Here is a 15976-nt window from a genome sequence, read left to right as displayed (position 1 = left end):
TAGCAAGTGTAGCCATTTTTTCTAGTTCATGTACATGAAATCTGACTGGGAATAGCATTCATCTCTTTAGACCAAAGATTGTTTTTGTATTTCTCATTACACCACCAGGAAACAGCTGAATTGCTCTCTTGAGGATGGATACCCATTGTGACAGTCATTGCTGCTGTAGGACAAATCCCTGACAGAAAAAGCCTCATGGATAAATGACTTATTTTGTTCATGGTTTCAAAGATCTCAATCTATCATGTCTAGGAAGGCATCATTTTGGAGAGAAACCTGGGCAAAAACAGTAACAGGAAGGGGCCAGAACATGACAAAGTCTAGAACATGCCTCAAATGACTGACTACCTAAAACAGGCCCCCTTGCCATAGTTTTACCTTCTTACTAGTGCATTAACATTTTTAGATTAAACCACTTGAGCCTTCTTAATCTACTCATTTCTGAAAAATGAGCTCACATGTCTAGAGGCATGCTTTCTAGTAGGCGTTTTTCAATCCAATCAAGCTTATGATCAAAATGAACACATCCCACCATGTGTCAGACGTATTCTGGTTTGACTATTTAACAGCTTCAGCCATTCTATGAAGTGTGCATGCTGTGCTAATAATACAGTCAGCTTGCCTTTGTTGTGAACAACTTTAGCTCTCGTCTCACAATCAAAGCTTGGAGGGCTGGACGTGGTGGCGCACGCCTTTAATCCCAGCACCAGGGAGACAGAGAAGCAGGTGGATCTCTCTGAGTTTGAGGCCAGCCTGGTCTACATAGCATGTTCCAGGACAGCTAGCGACTGTTACACAGAGAAACCTTGTCTGGAAAAAACAAAAAGAAAAAAACGCTTAGAGATTGTGAACAATGTGTAAGAACTGCTTTCTTTTTCTATTAGCCATTTATTGACAGTTCTGTGAACCACTTGATATTTATTGCTTTTTTTTTTTTAACAATTGGTTATTTTGGAAAGATAACGGAAAGAAATGTCAATCAGAATCCAAACAAATCCACCTTGTACAAACCATATTATTAGCATGCTGCAGCATTCAAAAGGTATTTTCTTTCTAAATAAAAGACAATTCTGTCAGCAACAAATGCCTGCTTCTTTTGTGTTTATTATAGAATTTTTCTGATAAATAAATGTTCCCAAATTGTACTCACCCTTAAAATGCACCTATGTCACTCTATGATGGCCATAGATGGTGAAGGGAAAATTACCTCATCAGAAGCTTAGCAATTGTTTTCTAGCCTCATTTAACGTTGCAGACAGCCAATATTTTAAAAATACATATAACTTATTGTGAATTTGAAAAGGTAGTCAAATCAAATTATTTTCTGGTTGCCTTTCTGCTAGTGTTGAACCTAATGGCAAGCATCTTTTCAGTTAGCTACAGACTACCAACATTATTGGAGACATTCTCTTCTAGAAGTTGCAATTAACTGTGTGAACAAGATGTATGATTATTTCCTAGGAATTTCTTTGGTTGCCCTCCCAGTCACTCATATTCTATTATGAAGCTTCTATGGTACCCAAATAACCCTCCCATTACAACCTGATCCCCACCAGGCCCTTGCAGTCATAGGACTTCTATTATCCGCAAAGCAGTTCACTTCACTACTCTAAAATAGTTTAAAGAAAACTACATGACAAACAGTCACTATTTCTGGTTTGTCCAATGGGACACATTGTAAGGCAAACCCACGAAAATGATTGCAAATGGAGTCATCAAAGAGATGAACTTAGCCTTCATACACAGCTCCATTTTCTTCCCAACATGGAAAGGATCTTGTATTCCCAACCAAGCAAATGATGCCTTCACATTTTTTCTCTGTTTCAATACAGCATAACCTTTATTTTAGTAAATTCAAATGCTAAAAATACCAAATGCATAAAATAATGACGAAAACTTAAAAATAAAACCTAGTCGTTTAGCTTTTGTCCCACTTTGCTTTGTCTGTTGCTGTGACTACAGATTGACTGAGACCAATGTGGAGACTAAGGGTTGACTTCCCTTACACTTCCATCATTGGGGGGAATCAGGACCGAAATTCCAGGCAGGAACTATAGAGGAAGGGCACTAAGTAGCTTTCTCCAGGGCTCACATTCAGCAATCATTTTTACACAGCCCAGGCACCCTGGCCTAGGCATAATACTCTTCACTGTGTGCTAGGCCTTCCTACAGCAATCAGCAGTCAAGAAAATGCTCCACCAAACTGTTCACAGGTCAAAAATGCATCAAGGTAATCACTCAGTTGAGGACCACTCATATAACTCTGCACTGTGTCAGGTTGACAGCTGAAGCTAACCAAGAGAATCCCCACTTTCAGAGGGAAACTGGGGATATGAAAATACAGGGTGACAAGAAAATGAATAAGGAAAATCCCTACCATGGAATACTACTTGTGGATCTTGCTCTTACACGTAACATGAATATTGTGTTGTTTTTTTTTTAATAGTATGTCCTTTAAATATGAAGTAGACAGTGAGTGATAATATTTCATGTATATCATATTTCATGGACCTTTTCAAACCATATATATTACATATTTTATATAGCAAATAATTATATTATATATTACACATATTATATATAACTTTAATTCTTCAAGTAAATACTACTGTCAAAGTCAGTTTCTTTTCTCTTTCCTTCTTTCTTTCTTCTTTTTTTTTGCTCATGTCTCCTCAATACAAAGCAGTCTCCTCTAACTTCATTCAGGTTGCTGACTATGTCCACAGCCAAAGCGGTCCCTGAACTGAAATTAGGTTGGTGAGCCAGCCCTAGCCCCAGATTTCCTGTCAGCCCCAGGAGGCACTGCACTCCTTCTGTAGATGTCCTGTCTGCCTCCCCTTTTGTGTGTCTTGCAGGTCTACCAGTCTTGGGATGGCTAATGGAGTGGCGTGCAAGATCTTGGGAAGCACATGGAGGTGATCTCACAGAAAATTGGATGCCCCTTGTTGAAAAGGTGCCAGGAGAAACCTCTCCAGGCAAACTTTCTCATAGCCTTGAGACTTGGGAGACTACATGGCCTTCCTTAAATGCAGATTGGGCATTCTTGTCTGTCCACTTGGGGTGTTTGGGCATATAGACATCTTTTTTGGCAACCATGACTCCCTCCTTGAAAAGGAATTTATAAATGGTGATCTTGCTCATAGGCATCAACATTATAGTGGCTGTAGGGTTTGGAAAGGGGCTGGAAAAAGCTATTTTATTGAACTTATAATTTGTTTTCACTTTATAGATTCTTTTAGATTTAAAGTGTCACTAATTAATATTATGGGATAAAAGACATAAAGTAGGAATATCTATCGTTATGCTGACCATGTTATAGAATGGCTTTAAATAACATTGTGACATACACTCATCATTTTTTTCTCCTGACACTTAAAAATTAGTTTAATATTTAGCTTATGTTTTACCAATTCCTGATATTTGGGACTGACTTTATGATGTAAAGAATCCATGTAAGAATAAAATTTTGTTTTATTTTCATAAAATTTTCAACAATATTGATTTTTATACTTCAAAGAACCAGGGACTAAACTGGCAGAGAAGGAATTCTAGCTAGATAGGAAAAATACAAATAATTTGAAGTTCTATTTAGAAATACAGACATTGAAAGAATTGATCTTAAATTAATCAGAAAATTATGTCCCTGATGGCTAGCTTTCATAGTTATAGAAGGTGCTATTAAGACAGTACCCAGTACAGGACATTAAGTGCTAAAATACTAATGGGCCAGCCAGGCAAGCTATGATGACTATTGCAATAGTAGCAAAACTGTTTATAGGCAACCAACTGTTCTCTTAATTAGATCTGAGGCCTGTTCCATGGTAGGGAATTCATGCTTGGTCAGAAACAATGGCTAGAGAAGTCATGGGCTCAAAACAAAACAATATGTTGATGTTGCTTTATTAAACAGTTGTGTTACCCACTGCCTTCTAAATATTAACATTAATGGCCATACATTTGTGTTCTTCTTTGTCTGAGAACCTCCTTATTTTAATGGGTAGTGGATAATACAAAGACTCACAAGTGTCTAAGGTGCTGAGAATAAACATGTGTAAATACTCAGCTCTAAACAGAGCATCCTTCTCAACTCCCACCTCGGTACCACCAAGGGTCAGAAAACATGCAGGAAGAATGTGGAACAAAGAGGAGTTCTGTGAAATGCTACCTTCTGGAGATGGAATGACTGTTGTGCTCTTGAGTAGCTTGTCATCAAATCTACAAAAGCTTGCTTTTTCCTTTGTGTGCTTTCATCCAGCTTTCCACTCGTAACCCAAATCTTAAAAGGTCTTATTAAAACAAAACAAAACAAACAAACAAACAAACAAACAAACAAACAAAAAACAGAGCCAGATATTGGGGTTAAAACTTGAGAGATCAGAGGAATAGGAAAAGCCACAGTTAATCACCTCACCAACTCCACAGCTTCCAAAAAGATTACTTCCTGTCTACCCATACCTACATTCCATTCCTTTCTGTTCTGCTAACTCATTTCCTCTCTCCACCCAGCTACATCACATCCTCTTCCTTCCCAGCTCTATCACTTCCTGTCTGTCTGTACAAACCTCCAGACCTTAATAATCAACTAGTGTTAGAATTTAAGGTATGTTCTACCACACCTGCCTCTGTTCCCAGTGTGGCCTTGAACTCACAGAGATGCAAACAGATCCCTCCTGCCTGCCAAGTGATAGGATTAAACATGTGTGCTATCATTGCCTGACTTCTATGTCTAATATAGTGGTTGGCTTTTTCCTCTGATCCTCAGATAAACTTTATTGGGGGACACAGATAAAATATCACCACACCCTCTCTCATACAACCCAAGACACTATGATCATGATACCACCCACAATGGATTACCTTCCTACATCAATTGCCAGTCAAGAACACTCCTTCATAGCCATGCTGACAGGCCAACCTTAGCTACATAATTCCTCATTAAAACTGTCTTTTCAGGTGAGTTTGGGTTGTATCAAGTTTACAGTTAAAACTGATCAGCACAATCCACTATGTGCCAAATTGGCACACAGATACATCACTTTATTTTTATATTTATGATTTTAAAATAATCTTTATTAAACTTTATTTTTACCAAGATGATTTAAGAATGTTTGTTCTATATTACCCATAAACGAAAATATTTAGGTGAATACAACTTCAATAATATAAGTTTTGCTTGCTTGTTTGTTTATTTTCTTCTTTTATTGAAATATTTTTCCTTTTTGGTTTTTTTTTTTTGGGGGGGGGGGTGGGACAAGATTTCTCTGTGTAACTTTGGCTGTACTGGCACTCACTCTATAGACCAGGCTGGCCTTGAACTCTGAGATTCTTCTGCCTCTGCCTCCTGAGTGTTGGGATAAAAGGCATGTGCCACCACTGCCTGTGAAATATTTTTTTTCATATACTATATTTTGATTATGTTTTTCTCCCCTGACTCCTCCTAGATCTTCCTACCTTGTTTCTTATCCAGATCATACCCTTTCTGTTTCTCTCTAGAAAACAAACAGGCATCTAAGGAAAGATAAAATAAAACAAAAACAGACAAATCAGAATAGGACAAAACAAAGAAATAGGAGAAAAAAGAATAATTTTTTTTTTTTTAAAAAGGCATAGGAGACCCATAGAGACACAGAGACACACATATCTGTATACACAGGCATCCCTTAGAAATGCAAAGCTGAAGCTGTAATTCCCGACAAAACACTATAAGACAAAGAACCCCTAAAAATGCCATTGAGTGTTGAGTTTGTTTCGTGTTGGCCATCTACCAATGGGAATGGGGGCTGACTCTAAGAGGGGTTTGTATCCCCAGTGAGACCCACTTGGAGAAAACTAATTTTTCAGATGATTTTTTTTTCTTTAAACTCCTCATCACATGCAGGTAGATCTTTTCATTGTAATGGGAAATCATTTAACAATTATTTAAATGCTTTCTTAAATGCAAATTTCCAGGTTTAATACAATGTATACAAAATATGCCACTTATATCAATACTGAGTTGATAGATGCCTAGAGCATCAGACCCTGACCAGGACCACCAGGCACCACGTTTTGAACTTTAAAAGAAACAAGGCTAAGCTTGTAGAGGTGGGATCTGTGAAGCACCTACAGTGTAAATACCAAAATGTTAGTTCTTCGGCATTGAGGCTTGGAGGGCTCATACTATGACAGCTATTCTCTAGTTTGTCCTTTGGAAACATAGGACTTCTGCATGGGGAGATACATGACTTTAAAGCATAGATTTTTTTAACCCCTGTCCTCAAAGTCTTATATTAACAGTATAATATAAAATAATAGTAATAAAATTTAAAATCCTACTCCAAAAAGCCACCAAAATCTTCAAAAATTTTCCAAAACTTCAAAAGTCATGCTTTTTAAGGTCGAGAATTTCTTAGCTGTGGGCTCCTATGAAATGGAAAAAGAAGTTACTTAAATATTCATTTTCCAAAAGAATGCAACTGGGAACATTCTCAACAACACTAAAACAAAAGCAAAATCCAGCATATAAATTTCAAATCCTGTACCTCAGTGCCTGCAGTAGTTTGAATGAGAATCCCCACCCCATCCCCCCCCCCCCGCGGCCTCCTATCTTTGAATACTTGGGAAGGATTTGGAGGTGTGGCCTTGTTGAAGGAAGTGTGTCAGTGGAGGTGGGATTTAAAGTTTCAAAAGTCCATTCCTTCCCCAGTCATCTCACTGTCTCTCTGCCTCCAACGTGCAGGTAACATGTCAGCTCACAGCAACTGTTTGTTCTCCAAGGCTATGCCTAGCTGTCTGCTGCCTTATTTCCTGTCATGCTAATCACGGACTAACAACTATGAGCCCTAAATTAAGGACTTAAAGAAAGGCTTGATGTGAAATGAAATAAAGGGGGTGCATCCTCAGGGCAAGTTCCCCAAGAGAAGTTTCCAACTTTTATAAAGGCTCTCTTTGCCTCTGACTTGAAGGCAAAATGTGAGCTCTCAGCTGTTTCTCCAGAGCCATACTTGCCTGCTGTCTTGCTCTCTGCCATGATGAACGTGGACTAACCAACTGGAACTGAGAGCCCCACTTTACATCTTTCTCCTGTAAAAGAAGTACTTAATTTGGGATTCATAGTTGTCAGTCAACTCTTCCCAGGGAATGATGCAGTTCATAGTAGACTGGCCTCTTCTACATCAATGGGGAAGATCTCCCACAGACACACCCACAGGCCATCCTGCTCAGGATAACAACACCTCATTAAGACTTTCTTCCCAGGTGAGTCTAGGATGTATCAAGTTGATAGTTAAAAATAATCCACACAGCAACCTTTCCTGTCTTCAAAATCTGGCTAAGATTCCAACTTCTCTGCAACTCCCTAAATGAGTTTTGTGTTCCCCAAGTGTATTGAAAGAACATTCTGTGTAATAAATTGTGAATGGGTTCCCAGTGTACAACAATACTTCATCATGTGTGATATACTGTACATGAAGGTATGTATTATTTCTATCTTAAACTACTCAAACAATAAATTTTTTTTTCATATTTAGTTCACACATGAAATACTTCATTAGCCTTGCTCTTCCGCTTTGTGATTTTCACCTTAAACAAGAACCATGCATGTCTTAATCATTTTGGTTAACAATTTTTGCATCTAAATACAGGGCCAATGTTTGCTTTTAGTTTGTGATTGGTTTTGAGGATTTAAAAGATATCCTCACATGATTTTCATCATATTTTCTATTTGTGTCTGTTATAGTAGTGATTTTTTTTTTTTTTTTTTTTTTTTTTTTTGTGGCTGTGACAAATTACTTGACAAGTAGCAACATAAGGGAAAAAGAGTAGTTTGGGGCTTATAGTTTGTATATAATAAAATAAAACCCAACATAGTTGGAAAGCACAGTAGCTGCAGGCTCCATAGTGTGCACCTCTTCTCACTGTGAAAAAACAGAAAGCAGAGAGGAGACTGGAAATTCACAAGGCTATAAAATTTCAAGTCTGTCCTCCAGTGATGCATTTCCTCTTGGGAGATTCCACCTCATGGAGGAAACACATCCCTCCAAAACAGTGCCAACAGCTGGGTGCCAACCATTTAAAGACATAGATTCTACCTATGGAGGATATTTCACATTCAAACCACAAGAGGCTACCACTAGGGATTTTCCAATATAGCTTTCCAATTAGTATACATTTATTTCACATAATTTTCATTGAGTGCTTAAATTTTTAAATATCTTTTTGCATATTTTAAAAACAAAGATATTAAAATAAATAAATTATGATATAAATATCAAAATAAAACTTGAGTGAAAGAGGTTCTGTTTCTGTTTTTGTTTCTCTTCAACACAAGAAGAAAATGAAACAGTTATACTGCAATTATTTTCTGAGTGGAGGGTTTTCTTTTGGCAGTGAAAACAATGAACACTAATTTCTTTTCTCCCTTGCTTGGTTTATCTGGGACTTTCTTTCCTTTCTTGACTTCAAAGTATTAGTTAGCATTCTTGAGGAGGTAATACATCAGGGCTATGAGCAGGGATGAGGTGAATGGGATCACCCAGTCAGTGCTCCAACCTCTGACACAACAGTAATAAGAGTTTCTAAAGGCTGGGCTAACTTTGGTCTGTCATCTGGTTGGACCTTCTCAGTGATATATGTTTTTCAATAGTTCTCTCCCATTGGTAGCATATCCAACATTTTCAAAGTTCTCAGTAGCATCAATTTTGGCTTGTTCTCTTAGGATTGCTTCATCCAGGATGTTCTTTCAGCTTGGTCAAATGATACATCTGGTTGTGTTTTTGCTATCTTTGAGTTTCTTAATCCCTTCCAGAGTGTAGTACTGCACAGCCATCTTGACTCCAGGCTTTGACACACTGCTATCTCCACCTAGAATCTCCTAGAACCCCCTGAGACATTTGCCAGGAATCAGGGGTAGGTCAGCGCATGGACTTAAATTATCTTTTAGAAGCACTATGAAATTATAATATTATACAGTACAAAATTATGCTGTCTTAGTTTTATGTCAACTTGACATAAGCTTCAGTCATATAAAAGGCGGGAAATGAGAAAATTCCTCCATAAGAAAATGTTGTAGGGCATTTCTTAAATAGCGATTTATGAGCAAGTGCCCAGTCCAGGTGATGCCATGCCTAGGTTTCATAAGAAAGCAGGCTGAACAAGCCATGAGGAGCAAGCCAGTACACAGCACCCCTCCATGGCCTCTGCATCACCTCTTGCCTCAAGGTTCCAGCTCTTCTTGAGTTTCCTGTCCTGGCTTCCTTCAGTGATGGACTATGATGTAGAAATGTAAGCCAAATAAAACCTTCCTGTGCCAATTTTTTCTTTGTTATAATGTTCCAATATTAATAGTATCATAACTAGGACAAAAATATAGAAAGATAAGAAAACATACAGTGAATGTAATCAATTTAATACTTATCACTGTGATAAACTTCATTCTAGAACTAATCTTTTACAAAATTGAAGTGTCTGCTCACTTTCTTAGAGTTGGAAGGATTTTCCTTTGTGTTACAAATTGCTGATGCAGTTTGGCTTTAGGCATGTGAGATTCTTATGTAATAAACTATTGTTTAAATGAGAATCTCCTCATTAGACCATTTTTACATTTGTTTGGATGTTGGATTCAATTCATTAACTAAGATGCATGGTATTGATGTTGGTGGACCAAAGACAACACAAAGTTGGTCTTGATCCAGATTGCCTAGTGTATTACAAACACAGTTTAAGAAAAATTAGAAAATCACCATCAGTGAAATATAAAACTGATTCTCATATTCTGCACTATACATATTTGTTATATCTTGCAATATATGAAAATGCCAAATTTTACTTTAATTTGTGTTTGACTACAGTGAAGTGTTTTACCAAAAAATACACTTAGGTATTTCCTCTTTTGTATTGTATCTCCTATTTTGTTGGTCTATTTCCATTTTCTTCACATTTTATTGTACTTTCTTCTCATTAAGCTGTATTATTTATAGAATAGGCTGCTTGTTCTGCCATATTGGCAATAATGTTTTAAAGCTGGTTATCAGATATTAAATATGAATACTGTTATGTGCCACAAGTTCAGTGCTAAGGGGTACCCACTCATTAAATTTTCAAAAGGAATTAGAGATAGGAATTTTTACCCATTACTCTCCTTTTGTAAACAAAGTTCAGAGTCTATAGAGTAACAACATGCTCCATTCACTTTTATATCCCTTAATTAGGAAAGGACCAGTAGCAATAATTTATGCTTTGCTTCACTATGAAATACAAATACAAATAGCAAATACCCACATTCTGCTGCTGACCTTTGGATCTAAAGCTCTCTGTAATTTGAAAGCATGTACACAGAAGCTATTCACATACTTAATATAGTATATTGTGTAAGTTACATAGCCTTCCATGTTCACAGTGCCACATTTGCGTATCATGACCCTGAATAACTGTACTTTGATATTCAACTACTAATTTACATAATCAGAAAAACAGACACAGGACATTGCCTATGAGGTATTTTAATGATGTCTTGTGGGATATTTTGATCATAAGTACATATAATACTTGGTTGTGGTTGCTATGTTATATGGATATTAAATAATTAATTTGTCTGATAATAACCCCCTCTTTTTGAAACAGTCTCACTATATCACAGTGCCTGACCTAGAATTTGCTATGTAGATTAGAAGAGCCTCAAACTCACAGGGATCTGCTTCTACAATATTTCTGAAACCAAATATAAGTGGAAATATTAATTGTCCTAATCCAATAGTGAATTTAAAAGTAATCCCATGGGAAAATAGTGTTGTAGGGATAACAACTTTATTTCTGATTCAGAAAGGCTGGAGAAGTGCAGGACGTGCCATTTATTATGTGACTTTATGCCAGTCAACACATGTCAGTTTCCTTACATTATAAATAGGGACAATGATAGATAGCATCAGCCTTCATGCTGATATTTTGTATACCAATGGTCACATTCAATGTACTGATAGAGCAAGCTAGAGATGAACTGTTTAATAAACATTTTAGTCATCTGAAATAAGTTCAGAAATTAGTAATAAACCCAGAAACACAACCATTAAGTATTATCTGTGTGCCAGACTATGGGGCTGTTCACATTGCATTCTGACTTCTCTTTATTAAGCCCCTGAAGGTCTTTTTCACTTGAGTGGAGATGTGTGTGTGTGTGTGTGTGTGTGTGTGTGTGTGTGTGTGTGTGTGTGGTGTGTAAATTAGGCTACTGTGACAATTGCACACTTGACCTGGTTGTGAGTTGACTTCAGTTTGCTTCAGTTGGGAGAATGTTTGTTTCCCCCATTCACAGTTTTTCAGTTAAATCAAAACTGAAAACATAATTATTCCAGTTTGTTTTCCAGATTGCTACAATTGATGGCTTCATTATTATTGAACAGCAGCTGGTAACATCACAAAGCATGCAGGTCAGCTGGGCCACTGTCATTATTTTTCTTCTCTCTTTTCCACTGGGCTACAGCCTTCCTGCTGATTGGAAATGTAGTTCTGGTCCTTAGAAGCCTAAATCAACATAGTGGGTACCAGTATCAAATGGATTGTGCTTATGAAAAGACAGGGTTCTAAGGTGTAAGAGTAAGAACGCAGAGCTTGTTTGTTATAGAAATTTGAGCTTGGTCTATGACTTGACATAATGCTTTTTTAACATGATAGATTGTTTTAATATTATGTGGCCTGACATTTGTCATCCGAGTTCAGTGTATTACTATAAAGATAAAATCTAATTTTATTTCTTATCGCTAGGAAAGACCAAAAAATATTGTATTCTTGGCAGTGGCTTCTCTGTGAACCTGAGGACTGGTCTTTGAATTTTAAGTGAAAAATTTTTTAAGTAGTATTGGAACACAAGATAGAAACTCTCATATGAATTATATTTAATACAATATTTACCATGTTCTTATTTGGTAACTTTCCTCATTTTTAATTTTTAGGACAATTATTTATTTAGAAAAAGATATCAACAAATATTTGTAGACAAATTTTGTCTTTAATGAGAACATTGATATGAAAGAAATTGTTTATTTTATCATCAAAGACTAGCCTTGTAAATTTAAGCCTTATAACAATGTCACTTGGTGAAATCCCTGATTAGGGTTAAGAATAGATGATGAAGAAGGACACAGAACATTTATAGTATCCAGTACTAAAAAATATATCAACAGATTTTGAGAGTCAGCATGCCAAAACATGCTAATCACACCCTAAAGGAGGAAATTCGAGATGTAAAGGACTTACAGCAGACTCTGTCCAAGAGTATTAACACTATAAGTTGATGCATAGTAGCATCCTCCAAGATGGACCCCCAGAAGTCAGTCCTTCAATCAGTTTAATCTAATCATGCAGCACTGTTTATTTAGTGCTCAGTAAAAAACAATTTGTCCTCTGGGAATTTATGAGGTTTTGAGTAAAGAAACATAATTTTAAAACTTAATTGGTTTGAAGAATATTTTTATTTATATGGAGGTGTGTGTTTCATCTGCAGATGAAGCACATAATTATTCTTGCTCATTGGTTCAGTATTTAATTACAAATTCTATGGTGCTGGAAATATCGTTATTATATGGTAAAATTGCCTTTGATATGGTATTATTTTAACATTAGTTATTTTATGCTTTAGGGCACAGATGGCATAGTATTTAGGACATTGTCTTAAATATGGACTGGCTCAGATTGTACAAGTGTTTTTTACAAGTGTGTCACTCAAGGAAGAAGCCATAATCATTTTCTAGTCATCCTCCTCATACTACTTAAACATGCAAGGTAAGCATTTATTATGTGCCACATTAAAATACTCCTTGTAGAAAGCATGAATGCATACATTAGTTTTTCCACTGTCTATAGAAAACATATATTGTCGTTTTAGAAAATGTATCAATGAAAATAAAAATACATGCGTTTTTCTGTAGCTTCCCCCATTGCACTAAGATATTCGTAACCCAGCTCTCCAAACAAGAGATGTATGGAGTACAGTATATCCTTAATCATATTGCATGCAACACTGTACACAAGAAGAAAATGGTTATAAATGTAATGATAATATTCACTGAGTATGTGCCGTCAGCATCACACAATGTTTGATGAAGTTATAGGGTAAATTATTTCATTAATTCTTTACAGTATATTTTTAACTTATGATTGAGGAAACCGCATACACAGACATGAAACAATGCACTTGCTAGCAATGCAATGAATATTGTATTAAAATTCATTTTTTTCCTAAACTCTTAATTTTTAAGCTATATCCTTCATCACCTCACATCACAGTAGCTACTGTGTGTATGAAAGTCTGTATGTCTGTGTATATGTGTAGAGTGTACAGGTGCATGTATATATGTGGGCATGCATGTGTGGAGGCCAGAGGATAATCTTCTGTCTTAATCCTTAGGAGCTGTCCACCTTGATTTTTGTTTCTTTGTTTTTGAGAAAACATTCCATGTACCTACTGTGCACATATGTTGGAGTGTGCATACATTTCACAATATGCACGTAGCGATTAGAAGAGTTATTTCTCCCCTTTCATGTGTGTAAGGGGGAATCTCACAAGCTAAATCATACCTGCTTTTATTGGCTGAGTCATCTCGTGATCAAACCTTACCTTGTTTCCCTGGAACCGGGAACATGGCAGTTAGTTCAGGCAGGCTCTTAGTTACTAATCTATTGCTGTGACAAGACACTGGGACCAAGGCTGTTTGCAAAATGAAACATTTAATTGGTGGTTGGCTTTGAGTTTTAGCCGTTGACATAATCATCATGGCAGAAACTGAACAGGCATGACACCAAAGCAGTAGAAAGCTTTACATACTGATCTACAGGAAGCAGGAAGAAACAGAGGGCAGGGGTAGACTGGGGTGAGTGTGGGGTTTGAAGCCTTGAAGCCCATCCCTAATGACATACTTGCTCCAAATAGGCCACACCTACTCCAGCAAGGCCACACTTTGTGGGGTTTTGTTGTTGTTGTTTGTTTGTTTGTTCTTCTCTTTAGCGACCTACCACCCAGCTCTCAAAAAAATACACAGAGATTTATTCTTATTTATGAATGCCCAGCCTTAGCTTGGCTTGTTTCTAGCCAGTTTTTCTAACAAAATATCCCATTTCTTTTTAACTACATTTTTCCTTTGGGGTTTTTACTTTTCTTTATTCTATACATCTTTTTTCCTTCTTACTCCATGGCTGGCTGTGTGGCCTAGTGCCTGATACTCTCCTCTCCTCCTTTTCTTGCTCCTCACCCTCTTCCCTAGATTTCTCCTCCTATTTAGTCTCTCTGCCTGCCAACCCTGCCTAGCCTTTCTTCTGCCTAGCTATTGGCCATTCTGCTCTTTATTAGACCAATTAGGTATTTTAGGGAGGTAGAGTAACACAGTTTTACATAGCTAAACAAATGCAACATAAAAGAATGCAACATATCTTTGCATCATTAAACAAATATTCCACAGCATAAATGATTTAACACATCTTAGATATTCCACACCTCCTAATCCTTCCCAAATAGTTCCACTATCTGACCAAGCAGTCAAGCATATGAGTTAATGGCAATCATTTGCCTTCAAAACAACATAGTCAGAGAGCCACAGGATCTCATTGTCTCTGCTTCCAAGCTCTGGAATCATGAGTATTTACTGCCCTGTCCTTGCTCATATGTGGATACTGGAAATCAAACTAAGCCCTCTATGGGTTTTGTAGCAAGCACTTTAGCAGATGAACTATTTTCCCAACCCAGTATTTATCTTTTACATTGCAGGTATATACATATTTTTTAGGAAAACAACATTTGCTACCTTGGCAACTTCACAAACTGCTTGATGATACACATTAAAAACATTTTTAAATTTAATTTTTCATAATCCTTTCTTAAAATATAAAATTCACTTCATTGTAATAAACTCATAGAAAAACATTATTACTAGATTTTTTCTTAGATTACTTTTGGCTAAAGAATATACATTTTATTTCATTTCACTATTGTCAAATATTAATAAAATATATAATTGTAGCATAAGATACTATGTTGAATACATTTAAATTAATTATTCACAGTCATTGGCCAAAATTATGTTAACTTTATCTTCTGATTAAATCTCCTAACACTGACGTCTGTAAGAAAACATATGCTATCCAGTAAGCATTTTTATCAAACTAATGGCAATAGTTAATTTGGGTGTTTTACATTTAAAAATGCTAGTTGGTGCTCACTGACTCTGGACTGACAGACAACTTGGGAACCTACATGGGACTGAACTAGGCCCACTGAATGTGGGTGACAGTTGTGTGGCTTGATCTGCTTGATCTGTTTGCAGCATGGCCAGGACTTATCCCAGGTGTATGAACTGGCTTTTTTGGAGCCCATTCCCTGTGGTGGGATACCTTGCTCAGCCTGGATACAATGGGGAAGGGCTAGGCTCCCCTTGAACTTGGTATGCCAGACTTTGTTGACCACCATGAGAGGCCTTACCCACTCTGAGGAGTGGATGGGGGTAGAGTGGGAGGGAGGTGAGGAGGGGGAAGAAGGGGAGAGAGGGGGAACTGGGGTTGGTATGTAGAATGAAAAACATTTTAATAAATAAATATATTTAAATTAAAAGAAAAAAGAGCACTGGCTGCTCTTGCTGCAAACCCAGGCTTGATTCCCAGCACTCCCACAGAAGCTAACAATGGTACCTAAGTCCAGTTCTAAGGGATATGCTGCCTCCTTCTGGCTTTTGTGGGTATTGCATGCACTGTGCCCTTAACAGGCAGGTAAAACACTCATACCATTAAAGTACAAATAAATAAAATCCTTAAAAAATTGTAAAAAATGCAAATTCTGTTCCAAAAGATTCCAAATATTTTTGGATAAATTTGTTCAATAAAAACTTTGAGTTACCAAAATGGTTCAGTGGGTTTGATCCCTAGAACACACATCGTAGAAGGAGAAAACCAGCTCCTAAAAGTTGTCTCAGCACATCCATCATGGTATGAGCACAAGCATGGTCGCTCACACACACAC

The 15976-nt window shown here is 36.9% G+C and overlaps 1 pseudogene; it reads right to left on the bottom strand.

The window, feature by feature from the left end:
• Positions 1-2698: 2698 nt before the first annotated feature.
• On the bottom strand, positions 2699-3153 carry LOC118570829 (annotated as a pseudogene).
• Positions 3154-15976: the final 12823 nt, after the last annotated feature.

The sequence above is a fragment of the Onychomys torridus genome, chromosome 20 (assembly GCF_903995425.1).
Source record: "Onychomys torridus chromosome 20, mOncTor1.1, whole genome shotgun sequence".
NCBI lineage: Eukaryota > Metazoa > Chordata > Mammalia > Rodentia > Cricetidae > Onychomys > Onychomys torridus.
This window is presented reverse-complemented; position numbering and strand designations above follow the sequence as displayed.